The sequence below is a fragment of the Rhinolophus sinicus genome, linkage group LG04 (genome assembly GCF_036562045.2).
Source record: "Rhinolophus sinicus isolate RSC01 linkage group LG04, ASM3656204v1, whole genome shotgun sequence".
In the NCBI taxonomy this organism is placed as follows: Eukaryota; Metazoa; Chordata; class Mammalia; order Chiroptera; family Rhinolophidae; genus Rhinolophus; species Rhinolophus sinicus.
This window is the reverse complement of record NC_133754.1, coordinates 140053157-140067785: the sequence shown is the minus strand read 5'-3', so window position 1 is coordinate 140067785 and position 14629 is coordinate 140053157. Positions and strand designations below refer to the sequence as shown.

At 40.4% G+C, this 14629-nt stretch overlaps 1 long non-coding RNA gene across 1 annotated transcript in view; it reads left to right on the top strand.

Moving 5' to 3' along the window:
• LOC141571343 (uncharacterized) overlaps positions 1–14629 on the top strand; it is a 361216-nt gene that overhangs the window by 55361 nt on the left and 291226 nt on the right. The gene's annotated exons all lie outside the window — the stretch shown is intronic.

Sequence of the window (14629 nt, the reverse complement as noted above, 5' to 3'; positions counted from 1 at the left end):
TCTGTCTCCTAGCACGGGGTGTAGTACCAGGTGTGTAATTAACACTCAGTAAATATATGTGGAAAGAACGAGTAAATGGGACAGCTCAGGAGCCCCAGTGTTGTTGAACACACAGACTGATCCCATTGTGAGCTGGGGGGCTGGCTGCTGTCTGCCCCAGAATTACCAGCTGCTCTTAATTGCACTCCTCGTCTTGTCAGGAGTGGTGTACACTCACATGATGGGTCGCGTGAGGGTCGATATCAGTGGGTTGATGCAAATCTTCATTATAGACTAAAAAAAAGATAAAATGAACTCAGAAGTGTATGTCCTATTAACTGTTTCTCTTTTATAGAAGAAATAAAGTAAAAAGTTCTCTTCCCTCAAATCTCTCTCTAAATACACACACACACACACACACACACACACACACACACACACACACAGTGGGTCATTCAACTTTACTTTTAGGCATTACTAGTAGAAAGCAGCAGACTGTAAGTCTAGCCTGGAATTGAACACTTCGTGCTTGAAAAAGTTGGCTACTTGGTGAGATGCTGAGAAGTCGATCATCTGCCAAGCAGCTTCCTTGGGTTAATATGATGAGGGGCTTCCACTTTGATTTGCAGCAAAACAAAAAAGCAAACAAAAGATATCCCTGAATAAATCAATTCTCTGCTTCTGTCTGCCAATATCAAATATACGACACAAAATGATTGTTTTTTTCAAACCAGACATTCAAAAACCTATATGCTTTGTTGAGCCAGAATCATGCCATCTATCTCAAAGTAGCAATTTTGCAAGATTTCTTTAATTGGGTGGTGTCCGATCGTACCTTTGACAGATACACCTTCAGTAGTTGAAGAAATGTCTCTGTCTCACCTCATACCATAGGATTAAAGAATAACTGCTAATATATATGCTGCTCCAGGATGCATGTTAAGAGACTTTAGCAACAGGGTGAATAGAATATAGGAAACAGAAGTTGTGTAGCTTGTAAACATCTGACTAAAAACACAGCAGTGTTTATTCTGGATGCAGAAGTTACATTGATTTTCTTCCTAAAGATGCAAGAAAACAAAATGCAGATTCTGCAAGAGAAAAAGCCATCCAACAGTTAGTGGAATCAAGTGCAGGACCTGTGGCAGGAGTTTATACCACTAGTATAAAGTGCTCTTATTATTTTCATGGCCACAGGAACCAAGAATTTGAACCCAGAATAGCATGCCTCAGAATACTCCATTATTGACAATTCTTCCTACATGGTCCAACAGGATTCATCTTTTTAAGTGTTTGGTTGGTGTTCAAGAAAAATACAATCCTGTTATTACAGGAAAATAGGAACTTCCTTTCCCCTTCCCTATCCACTACAGAGAATTTGTCATTGTCTGTTTGGTCTCTGAAGCTTCTGTTGACCAGATTCTAGGTAATGGAGGAAGGGAAGAATTGAGGAGAATTCTTCTGTTAGGATCTATTCCAAAATCAGTGCAAGCCCTTCTGACCTTCCTATGCCCTCCCTTTTCTTTCCATTTCTTTCCACCATTGATGAATCCTTTCATGTCAGACACTCATCAAAATGAGCTTCACTCACTGTCTCATATCTCCTATGCTTCATCTTACTGTGTAGGGTCTGTGCCCAGCCTCAACTACCAGATTCCCCTATGTGTTTGTCACTTTCACTGGATGTTTAGTAGTTAAAAACCACAAAGGAAAAATTCAGGCTAAATTTGGAAAACCAGTAAAAAGTAAAACCATTTCAAAATGATTCAACGTACTTCCATTTCCATCTCAGATCTCACTTTTGTTGATTACTATTCTGTATCAATTATTTAAAAAACTAGGATTTCCCAGGCACTATGGTTCCTAGGAAAGGTTCCTCATTGAGCTCAATTGAGTCTAATACATTTGTGTTAAGGAATCTAACTTAGGGCTTTACCTCTTCAAACAAGGGAACAAACTTAGAAGAATGACATAATCCAATGAGTATGCCCAGTAAAGTGAATTAATAGACAGGACCTATCAGTAAGACTTTTCAGGTTTGTTATTTGGCAACATATAACTCCATATGCAATAACAGTCATCTCTGGTTTATGCAAATTACTAACGATGTACTATCTCCGCACTTAACAAAACTTCATTCTGACTTTGATTATGATTTTTAAATCAAACAAGGAGAGATTAGAGATTAGAGTGTTCTGTTAACACTCTCTCCTAGCTCATTTTAATCATAAGAGCAAGCCTTTGCTAGTTAGTCCAGGTTAGGTTACAAGTCCAAAGAAATTGAAGCAATTATATTTTCAGATATGCCTTTTTATATTTTCTCCTGGAGGCCTATTAGTGTTATATTTGAGCAGCTCAATATATATTTTATGTATCTGCTTCCCTTTCATAATTTTCATCTCTTTTTCTTTCTGTGCTGTGTTCTGAATAATTTAATTGGATATATTTTCTTATTTACTCATTATTTCTATAATTATGTCCAGTCTATTGCTTTTTAAAGATTTTTATTAAAATACAGCTAACATACAATATTATATTAGTTTCAGGGATATACCATCGTTATTCAACATTTATGAGGTCTGACAATTAAGTTTGCGAATTTGTTGCAATAATGTTGCTAATCTTTTTTAATATCAGAGAGATTATTCATTATGAATTTGTACCAACTGGACAAACAGTTAACCAAGTTTACTCTTTGGAAGTGCTGAAAAGGCTGCATGAAAAATTTAAGACGACCTAAACTTTTCACCAACAATTCATGTCTCTTGCATCACGACAATGTACCAGCTCTCATGGCATTTTCTGTGAGGGAATTTTTAGCCAGTAAACAAATAACTGTATTGGAACACCCTCCCTACTCACCCGATCTGGCCCCCAATGACTTCTTTCTCTACCTGAAGATAAAGAAAATATTGAAAGGAAGACATTTTGATGACATTCAGGACATCAAGGGTAATATGAAGACAGCGCTGATGGCCATTCCAGAAAAAGAGTTCCAAAATTGCTTTGAAGGGTGGACTAGGTTCTGGCGTCAGTGCATAGCTTACTAAGGGGAGTACTTTGAAGGTGACCTTAGGGATGGATAATCAGCAATGAGATATGTAGTACTTTTTCTAGGATGAGTTCACGAACTTAATCGTCAGACCTCATATATACCTAAAGAAGTGATCACCGTGGTAAGTCCAGCAACCATCTGACACCATACTATACTATCACAATATTATTGACTATATTCCCTATGCTTTATATCCCCATGACTATTTGGTAACTACCAATTTGTACTTAATCCCTTTACCTTTTTCACTCTGTCCTCCAATGCCTTACCATCTATCACCCCAACAAATCTGGTACCCATCTGACATTATATATAGTTATTACAATATTATTGATTATATTCCTTATGCTATACCTTACATCCCTGTAACTACTTTGTAACAACCAATTTGCATTTCTTAATCCCTTCCCCTTTTTTTACCCATACCTCTAAACCTCCTCCCATCCTGCAACCATCAAAATGTTTTCTGTATTTATGAGTTTGTTTCTGTTTCATTTGTTTATTTTATTCTTTGGATTCCACATATAAATGAAATATCATTGCATCTGTCTTTCTCTGTCTGACATACTCCACTCAGCACAATAACCTCCTGGCCCACTCAGTCATTGCATATGGCAAGAACCTGTTCCCTTCCATGGCTGAGCAATATTCCATTGTATATATGTACCACCTCCTCTTTATCCATTCTTCCATTGACAGACATGCTGGCTGCCTCCACATCTTGGCCATTGTAAATAATGCTGCAATGAACATATGGATGTACAGGTCCCCTCAAAGTAACATAAATACCCAGAAGTGGGATTACTGGGCCTTCTTTGTCTCTTGTTATGGCCTTTGATTTAAACTCTATTTTGTCTGGTATATGTATTGCTTGCTACTTGAGCTATTTTTTGCTTTTTTGTTTCGATTTTCATGAGATATATTTTCCGTCCCTTTACTTTTCATCTCTGTATGTCTTTCAATCTGAAGTGACTCTTTGTGTAAGAATTTTGTTTTCTTATCCATTCAGTCCTCATATATTTTTTCATTGGATCATTTAGTCCACTTACATTTAAAGTAATTGTTGATAGATATGTAGCGATTGCCATTTTATTATTCATAATTTTGATTTTTTTTTTTTTAATCTTAAAGAGGTTCCTCTAACATTCCTTACAATACTCATTTGGTGGTGAACTCCTGTAGCTTTTTTTCCTCTGGGAAGCTCTTTATCTAGTCCATTTTAACTGATAATAGCCTTGCTGTGTAGAGTAATCTTGATTGTAGGTCCTTGTTTTTCATCACATTGAATATTTTGTGATGAATATTCCCCTCTCACCTGCAAAGTTTCTGTTGAGAAATCAGGTGACAAACTTATGAAAACTTATGTTATTCGTTGCCTTTCTCTTGTTGCTTTTGGATTCTCTCTTTGTCTTTAACTTTTGCTATTTTAATGATGATGTCTCTTGGTGTGGGTCTGCTGGGGTTCATCTTGCTTATGACTCTGCACTTCCTGGACTTGTCTGTCTATTTCCTTCTCAGGGTAGGAAAGTTTTCAGTCATTATTTCTTCAAATAGGTTCTCCATCCCTTGCTCTCTCTCTTCTCCTTCTAGTACCCCTATGATGTGACTGTTGTTACACTTGATGTTGTCCCAATGGTCTCTTAAACTATCCTTATTTTTTTGAAAAATGTTTTTTCTTTTTGCTGTTCTGATTGGGTGTTTTCTTCTACCTTGTCTTCTAAAACTGATTCGATCCTCTGCTTCATCTAGTCTGTTGGTGATTCCTTTTAGTGCATTCTTCATTTCATTTATTGTATTCTTTACGTCTGACTGGTTCTTTTTTTATGCTTTCTTTCTGCTTGCTATGTCGCTGTTGAAGTTCTCACTAAGTTTCTTGAGCATCCTTAGAACCATTGTTTTGAACTCCGTCTCTGGTAGGTTGCTTACCACCATTTTTTTTTAGTTCTTTTTCTGGAGTTTTTTATGTTATTTCACTTGGGACACATTTCTTTATTTCTTCATATTGGCTGCCTTTCTGTGTTTGTTTCTATGTATTTGGTAGACCTGCTATGTCTCCCAGTCTTCGCCAGGTGGCCTTATGTAGTAGGTGCCCTGTGGAGCCCTAGCACAGTCTCCCTGGTCACCTGCTCCAGATGCTCCAGGAGTGTCCCTTGTGAGAATTGTGTGTGCCCTCTTGTTGTAGTTGAGCCTTGATTGCTATTGGTACAAAAGTGGGTAGGATTGACCCTCAGCCTGATTGGTTGTGGGGTTTGGCCATGTCCACAACTTACAGGCTGCTCTGTGGAGGGTTTACCCCACTCAGTGGGCTCTGGTGCCTGTTGAGACCACCATCCTTTGTGTGTGCTTCTTGTGGGTCTAACTAGGCAATGCTTTGCTGTGGTCTGAAGCTGGCCTCCAAGTATGTTGCTTCTGGGCCATCTTGGGAGGGACTCAAGTACAGGTGCAGGTCACCCATTGCATGTGACCAGCCAGGGACTACCTGGTAGGAGCTACAAAGGGATCTGCAGATGTTTGCTCCCTGTGCTAAACCTGGAGGTCCATAAGAGAGGCCACACTGCAAACTCAGAACATCTGTGACCAGTACCAGGCCTGGGGTAGCTTCACAAAAAGCCAGGGCACTCTGAGGTCTACTGCCACCTGCCAGCTCCCTTAATGTTTAGCCACTGATAAAGCCTCGTGTGGTACACAAGTTGGTTGAGACAGGGTTTTAGGGAGTCACAAAGTGGGAAGAGTTATGTTAACCAGGTTAATGTACATTGTAGCTTCATGCCAGTGCTCAGCCTGGAGCTACTCAGCAAAAGTGTCAGAGCACACTGAAGCCTGTCGACGCCTGCCTGGGGCTCGCTGACCCAGATAGTTTTTTAAGAAAGAGTACAATGCAGGCGGGGCTGGCTGCTCGGCGAGAAAGTGCTTCTGGTGTTGGGGAAGTTGGGTAGGGCGGGGTCCCAGCAGAGTCAGCAAGGTGGAATGAGCAGAGCTCGTCAGACCAATGTAGATTTGGCCATGTGGGGGAGGGGCTCAACACAGGAAAGATGGAGCCCGGCTGCCGGCTGCATGGAAGGAGGCCTCCTCACAGGGAGAATGGTGATGTCCTCCAGCCCTCATCCAGAAGCCACACTCCTCAGTCTGCCCCTCACATGCCACTGATGCCCCCCAAGTCACTGTCCCTCTGCCGGGGCCCGAGGTGAGTGCCTGCAAGTGAATGAGTTTATGTGTGGGCCGTTTAAGATGATGTCTGGGTTTCCTGCAGCCTTATGTCCCACCCGGACGGTTGGAATCCCCACTGTTTTTCACAACCACCTGTGGGGGCTCCTCTTCCTGGCACCAGTACTCTGGGCTAGAGAGCCTGCTATGGAGAGCTGGGATCCCTTCCTCCTCCAGGGGGAACTTCCACAGCTGAGCTATCCCTCCTGATTCTCATCCACCACATGCCGGTGTGGGGCCCATTTTGCATCTCTGCCCCTCCTACCAGTTTCTTTCTGGCTTCTTCTTTATGTCCTTAGTTATAAAACTTCTGTTCAGCTAGACTTCAGATAGTTCTCGAGGTTGATTGTTGTATAATTTTGTTGTAATTTTAATGTGTTCCTGATAGGAAGCAGGCACAATGATTATCTACTCTGCCATCTTGTATCTCTCCCATGTCCAGTTTATTGTTTTAAAAATACAAGTTCTAAGACTTCTATGCATGAATTTATTATCACACGTTGTGGTTTTAGAATCTGCTGGTTTATTATTATTTCCCTCTTGAAGATTTTAGAAAGACATACTTTTATGTTGCTTTATAATTTTTATTTTCTTGGCTGTCAATTTTTTGGTTATTGTTTACTAACTGTTTTTCCCACTGATAGTTATTTTTGTGTACATGTAATTTTTGTTTGAAAGGTACCTTAAGTGGGTGTTTTTCTTTTTAATTATCCCTATGCTCACCCCTCCCATCAGAGGATTTCAATGATAATTTAGCCTGGCCCTCAATGATACACAGCTGAGAAGTAGGTATGACATCAGATTGGAGCTTTTACTCTGCAGGAATATAACAGTTTCAGGCTCTTAGCCAGAGCAGGGCATTGTTCAGCTCCCATTAGTGAGGGTATATCTGCTTCCTTCCTTCTCCATGGGTTGCAACTCCATGAAGGAAATTGGACCTAATAGGGCAGAGAGTGTAGTCCCAGATCTCCACTGTGCTTGGGCATATTTGATTTCTGTTCTCCATTGATATGATTTTTGAATTTGTGACTTGAGCTTGCTGCCATTTCTTTATCTCATTACAATGGAATTTTAGTTCTGTCTTCTAATTTGATGTTCTGTTGTGTGTGTGTTTAAAGTCAAGAAGTGAAAATAAAGGAGGTCTCATTTAGTCACACAGGTAATGATTTTTCCTCCCCATCTGACATTTTTGGCCATTAAAGGTCATAGGGTAATAGGTTTCCTGGGTTCTTGACCAGAAATCTGAGCCTCAATTTAAGGATAGGGTAAGAAACTTCCAGGAGAGCATATGGCTTATTCAAAGTTGGATATAAAGTGGGTATAAAAGTCAGCATTTTATATGCACGAGTCCTTCTGGCCTCTTTGAATACTAAGTACAATCATTAATAATCCTTTAAGGTTTATGATAAGATTTTCTTTTTCATGTAACAAATATTCAAATGAGTCACTGTTGGTTCCATTATTTCTTGGCTTGGATTCTTACTGTGTGAGATTGTCAGGATTCTCCCTATAATTTCTACTACATAGTGACATATATAACAGCAACAGTGTGTTAAATGAGTGAGGCTAAATGGACGTATAACACCTAATGTGATACTTTTTTGTATACATCTGTCATCGGCCTGCTCATACTGCCTTGTTTGTTATTTGTGGCTAATTGTCCCTAGTGGTAGGACTCCATTTTAAAACTTGAATTAGGTGAAAGAAGTTGATGACATGCCATTTTAAGCTTTGCAAGATAACTCTGTCAATCCAGCTTAATGCCCTGAAATGACTTAGAGAATCAAATATGCACTAAGTATGAGGGAGAGTGAGTCCCTTCACTTTGAGGGAGTCAGGGAGCCTTATGGGGGTGCATTAAATTGTGACATGAACTTTGTGGTTGGAACCTCTAGACTATTTGCTATCTCTAGTGATGGGGCACACTCTCCCCCCCTCAATATTGCAGACCTGAGCCACAGGGTCTGATTCACACCTTGCATTCTACCTCCTTATAAGGTGAGCCTGGTAGAGGTATTCACAACAAATGCTGGAGCCCTCGACCTGCAAAGGTCTGAATTCAGGAGAAGAATCCGGCTGCTGCCTATCTGTTTATCACCATGAACTGCCACACACTCTGAATTGTATGCTGTAAGAATATGCACTAAACTCATATCTCTGTGTCTTTGCTCATACCCTTTCCTAAGACTTCACTGCCACACTCTGCGTCCCCAAACTAGTCCAGCAGACACACACCTTCTCATCCTTCTAGCGTACCCTCACAAGACTTTCTTCATGAATTTTTCCCTGATTCCATCAGCCAGCTGTAGAGGCTCTGCCCCTTATGTGCACCTGGTACATACCTCTGTCATTGCATTGCCACTTACAGTGTGTCATTACCTTCTGTCTGGGCACTCTATAAGGACAGAGACTATGTTGCCTCATCTTTATTTCCCCAGACCATAAGACAGACATTAAAATACTTGTTGAATGAATGACCGTGAACCGAGGCATCCAGAGAAACCACTGATGTGCTGCCATCAGAGCCAGAGACTCAGTTTGGGACGAGAGTCAAGAAGGGAACCTCTAGTTCAGCGCTTACCTTTGTTCAGTCACAGGCATCTCAGTATCTCTGAATCAGGCTGTAACTTAACTTGGCTCAGTGAACACAAGAGGGAAATGGAAATCGTATATAGCTGTTATACAATGGAGTATTGCTCGGCCATAAAGAATGAAATCTTACCATTTGCAACAATATGGATGGACCTAGAGAACATTACGCTAAGTGAAATAAGTCAGACAGAGAAAGACAAATACCGTATCGTCTCACTTATATGTGGAATCTAAAGAACTGAATAAATGAGCAAACTAATCAGAAATGGTCTCAGAGATATAGAGGAAAAACTGATGGTTGCTAGATGGGAGGGAGGTGGGGGTGAGGGAGAAGGTGAGGGGATTAGAAAGCACAAATTGGTAACTACAATATTGCCGTGGGGATACGAAAGACAGTTTGGGGAATAAAGCCAATAATGTTGTAAAGATTTTGTAGGGTGTCAGATCTGCACTTTTCTTATTAGGGAGACCACTGCGTGGATGGTGTAGATGCCTGACAACGGCACTGTACCTAATTAAAAAAAAAAAAAAAAGGGAGATGGAACCAGGTTGCTGGTAAAATAGCAGCAGAAATTGTGTTTGGCTTCATTGAAATCTGACTCTCTGGAAAGGAATAGCCAGTTTACCTCATTTGATCAGTCTCATAAGGTCGTACTACTTACAGGCTTAGCAGATATTGAAACATTCAGTTTGTTAGCTGGCAACATCGAATAATTAACAAAAGAGCTTTTTGGAGCCTTTGGGGTACAAAAGCTTCCCGTCCAACTATTTCCAGTTCCCTGCCTTTCTTCCCCTGCCAGTGTTGACAGTTAACTTGGTTGAGTTACATTCAAAAACATTGTGGCAGGTGGGTACTCTTTAACACATGAGTTTCTACTGGTCTGTGTCCAAAGAGGATGATGGGTAACCAAACTCTGAATTTGGAGGGGGAGTAATGTGTCCCTAAAATCCCTGTTTTCATAGTAATCCTCATGGGATGAGGGCCAGGGATGTGCTGTCCAGCTGCTGTGCTGGGTGGATGTCCCATAGCCTGGTCTGGAAAAGACTCCGGAAGCACAGATGTGCTGACAGCCCTCTTGGGTCCCAAGTGCCCCTCTGCACAGATACTCAGTCAATTCGGCGCTGCTGGGGAGAGAGAGTCTCTCTCCGCAGACCCGTGGCTCACTGTGACATTTGCTGGAGGAAACAAGGGAATGTCGACTTTCTTCCATAGTTGTTGTGGATTTTTAGACGAGCTCTCAGCATGTGGAAAATAACTGTATCTCCACCTTGTCTCACTTGCATCCTCATTTTACTTTCCTTATAATTGACATACAGTAGTTATCAAGGAACATTAGTTCTGAGCTTTGAAAAATGTGTTAAAATATGTTCCTTATGTTGTGAAGATTTTGAAAATGTGCTTAGTACATTAGAACAAATAGGTTAAAGCTTGAAGGGGCCCTAACGATAATTGAGTTTTTCATAGCTAGAGAAACTGAGGCTACAGTTGCTATAACTTTGGGGATATCATTTGATAGCAATATCATTCTAAAAGTGGGGTGTGAACTCAAGTCTCCTTTGTCAGGCCCCAGGGCTCTTTATAGTGCATCAGGAAACTTGACATGTTTGTGGTTATAGAAAGTCTTAGGTCATAATCCCAGTGAAGCATGGCTCTTTAAAAATATTTAATTAAATTAGCTTGTCTACACTGTAAACAAATGGAAATCAATCTGGATCTAAGTTCTGAGTGTTCCAACGTATAACTTACTTTTAGTTTCCATTGACAGTCTTTGCAACAACAAATATATCTGCAAAATAGCTAGGCAGACTCAAGGAAAATGTTATTAGTGGAAATAATTTTTTTTCCTTCCACAACAGGAATAAGGAAAACTGAGATGATGATTGTCAGCTGGTGAAAATTCCCTATAGCAATAGAGAGTGATTTTGTGGCTGACAATTATGCTATCTTATTTTCTGATAGAGTTTAAGTTCTGAAAATGAAATAAAGTCATCAGTTTGAAACCTTTTCACAGTATTTATCAAACTTATCTTTTTTTTTTTTTTTAATTCAGAAAAATCAATTCCTAATTGAAGTCTCTAGGCCCCAGAAGGCAGGCGTCACTGGGGTTAACATCATCTGTACTTTGCACAGGGCTACACCTGAGTGATTCAATGAACACGTGGGTGTTTCCCAAGCTTCTATATTTCCCGAGTAAAGGGAAGAAGAGGCTGAAACTGGAGTGGGGAGGTCTTCGGCAGTCAGAATCCTTGTTCAAACATAATGAGGAAGACTTTGCCTTTGATGCCTAACCGCAAGCCAAACACAACATGTTCTAGAATCTGAAGATTTCTGGTTTAATTGCTCTATCTCAGAGATGAACATGTATGCCAATCCTCTTGAAAGCTGTCAATCTGAAATTCTCTTTGAAAATCAGGTGACTTGCTTTACTCTCAGTAGACATGAACCATGGGTACGCGGTCATCTGGAGCTCTCAACAGAAAAGCTATGCTCTTTGTAATTCTACATTGATCAGCTGGGACACGGAAGCTGAAAGAATCTCAAGTCATGCCGTAAAGCTGTATATCTTGAGCATCCTCTGGGGAAAATTCGTACACTTGCCTATTTCTTTTCCTGTAGATACTGGCCAAGTGTAGACTTGCTCTTCATTGTCTGTGATTATCTGCCAATCTAGGAACTGAATCTATGTAACTTGTATTACTGGTGCTGAAATCAATCATTATAAAAAGGACCTGGCTTTCCATTAAAATCAAGGATGCATATCATTGAACTCAGGGAAAACAATATTTTTTATAAAAGTAAGTGCTATATCCAAATCCACAGTTAATATTGACTACCTTCCCCCCTCCCGAGATCCTTTAAAGAAGTATGAAGGGAATAAATTTCATAGGCATTGGGATTGCCCTTTCCAAAGCAGTATTTAAAAATAATTATTTGGGGAACAATACAACAGAAAAGGGGGACATTGAAAATGGATTAGTGAAAAGACCACAGGTCTCACAAATCAGCGGACCTAGGTTAACAAGATGTAGGTAATAAACTGGGTGACTTGGCAAATGAGTTAGCTAACCTCTCTGAATCTCAGCTGTCTCATCTGTAAAGTGGGACTCATCAAATTTCTCCTAGTGCTACTCTTAACACTCACTGAGGTACTACTGCATGTCAAGAGCCTGGCTTATAGTAGGAACTTAGTAAATGCAAATTCCTCTCCCTGTTAGCGACTTGGGTAGTGCTTTTGAATTACATGCTGGTTTTGCCCTCAAAGGGGTTTGTAGATTCAGCAACTTTTGCTGACGCAGTTAGAAGCACTGAGGGAATGATGTTGAACTGGGCCAGAGACCCATCCCCAAGAAGCTTGAGAAATCAGCGCCTGATCAGCCTCTCCACAAAGTGTGGAGTCATGGGTGTGGCCCCAGGTTCTGATGCCCAAACCTACCAGTGCCAGTGGTGCCTAACACCTGCCTGGTATTGTATTTATTCCTTGTGTCTGATAGCTTCCTCTTGCAACAGCTGGTCATAAACAAATTTTTGAGGGTCTGTGAGAGGTATACAAACGGTACTCGCTTAGCATTGGGCAGAGGTTAGCTCCGGTGTGGGAGTCGAATGGAGGTACAAATCCAGGGAGGACATTAACAACAGGGGTTTATCATCACAGAACTTAGAGCTCGTGCGATGAGTCTGTAGAGCTGGGTTTTCATGGGGACTCAGGCGCCAGATGTGCACAGCTGCGCTAGGGAAGCTAACCCTGCCTGATCAAGAACAGCCACATGCCCGTTGTTTTATTTCTGAGTGAGATGAAAGGTTAAATAAGTCTCTTTCAAGTAGAGAAAAATAAGTTGTTAATGTTTATTATGTATCATCTTATTCCTTCTCTTTATTTTGAAATCTAAACGGGGCTGTGTGTCTTCAACATGCTTTTCCTGATCTACAAGAGACTAATTTTGCAAAAGGATTTTTCAATCTAAGAGGCCTGTTTAAAGCATGTTCCATGTATTCAACAGTGATATACTTTTTAAAAGGCTGGATTTTTCTTGATAATTTCTGAATGTCATATCACAAAAAGGAATAAACTGCTAATCTTGTGCATAGTCATATCGCTTTCATAACCCTATATTTTTTCTCTTGTGAGGAAAGTTATTTTATTTAAACCACCACCAACAAATACCATTGCTAATGGTCATATATGCAGTGGGACTAGCTTGACTCTGGGGTAGTTAAAATTCCATTGAAAATTATCTGCTGTGGCTTATTCTTTGCTGTAGGTAATATCATGGTTTCTAACAGAAAAGTCTTTAAAAGTCTGTCATGTGTTATTAAGGAATATTTACACTTCTGGGACTGTTCTTAAGAAAACCAAAGTACTTTTGTAACTGAGTTACAAATAGAACACATTCAGCCAAGATTTATATAGAAGGAAGATAAAGTACAGACGCCTTGGTTTTATAGTTTACATTTATCAAATGCTAAGTTACCTGGAAACAATTGGCGAGCGCTAGCATATTGCTCAATTTCTACCCCTTTAAAACTGAGCTTTCCATTGCGCCATACGTATACAGAATGGTGTTAAACATTCAAAATACATAAGGACACCCTGTCTAATGCTTTCTGAAAGTGCCTTAATTTTTGTAATTCATTATACTGTCAATTCAAGCTGGAGATATACTAACACATTAGGATAATACTAATGATTAGACTATTAAGGGAATAAAATTAACAGCAAAATCACCTTTTCCTTCCTGCTGCCTTATTTGATGGGAAGGACTGGAAAAAGCACTTGGTCTAAACCACATGGGAAAAATACCTTTTCACTTGCAGACTGCCCTTTACATTTCAGCTATGTAAACACACTGTACGCCCACAGGGGGCCGAGTTTCTTTGCCCTGTAAAAACTGCAGGTAGGCACCAACATCCTAAAGGTGGCGTGATAGTCAGACAAACTGCCCTGACCTGGATAACATCTCCTGGGCCCACGATTCCAAGGCTTCAAGGCGACACTGGCATTTGGGGCTTTTGCAATAGTGAAGGACCACTGCCACCTGTGGGCAGCAGGAAGCAGCAGCGCTGACACGCTGCAGGCCAAGTCAAGAAGCACCAGTGATACATTATTAGTGCAGAAACTGGGCCACCTGCTGAATCTGATGGTCTACACATTTCCCAACAGCAAGTGTTTTCACGGGTACATTTGTGGCCTGGGTGGGGCTTTTCCCCACAAATCAATAGCTATCCTTCGACTATCTGAAGGATGTGATTAGGTGTTAACATAGAGCCCACAGCAGGCATTTTAGACTCAACGGCCTTCAAGAGGCAGGTAGGTAATGTAGATGTAAATGGATAAGAGCAATACGGACAGTGAATTGGGGACCACATGCCCCACCTAGAGGCACTCAATTTTATTTAGAAAAAACTTTTTGAGGACGATTGTACTCCATCAAGCAACACACATTTATAACTCAGATTCAGCCTGCAACCATCTAGCCCGGGAGGTCAATTAGTGCAGATCCCAGGTAACATTTGGACAGCCTGGAACAAAAATCTAAGCATACTTCATTCACTCATTCACTGATGTATTAATTCACTCATTCACTATAAAATATTTACTGACTGCTTCCTTTAGTGTAGACATCACTCCATATTGACAGAGAAGTTGAGAAAATAGATATTAAACAAATAATTACTCAAATAGAATTGCAGTTGTGATAAATGTAATGGATAAAACCCCTGGCAACCATACAAATGTATACCATGTTTCATAAAACTTGCTTGTAAGTCACCTCACTATTTTATGTACTGTTAAGAAAGAT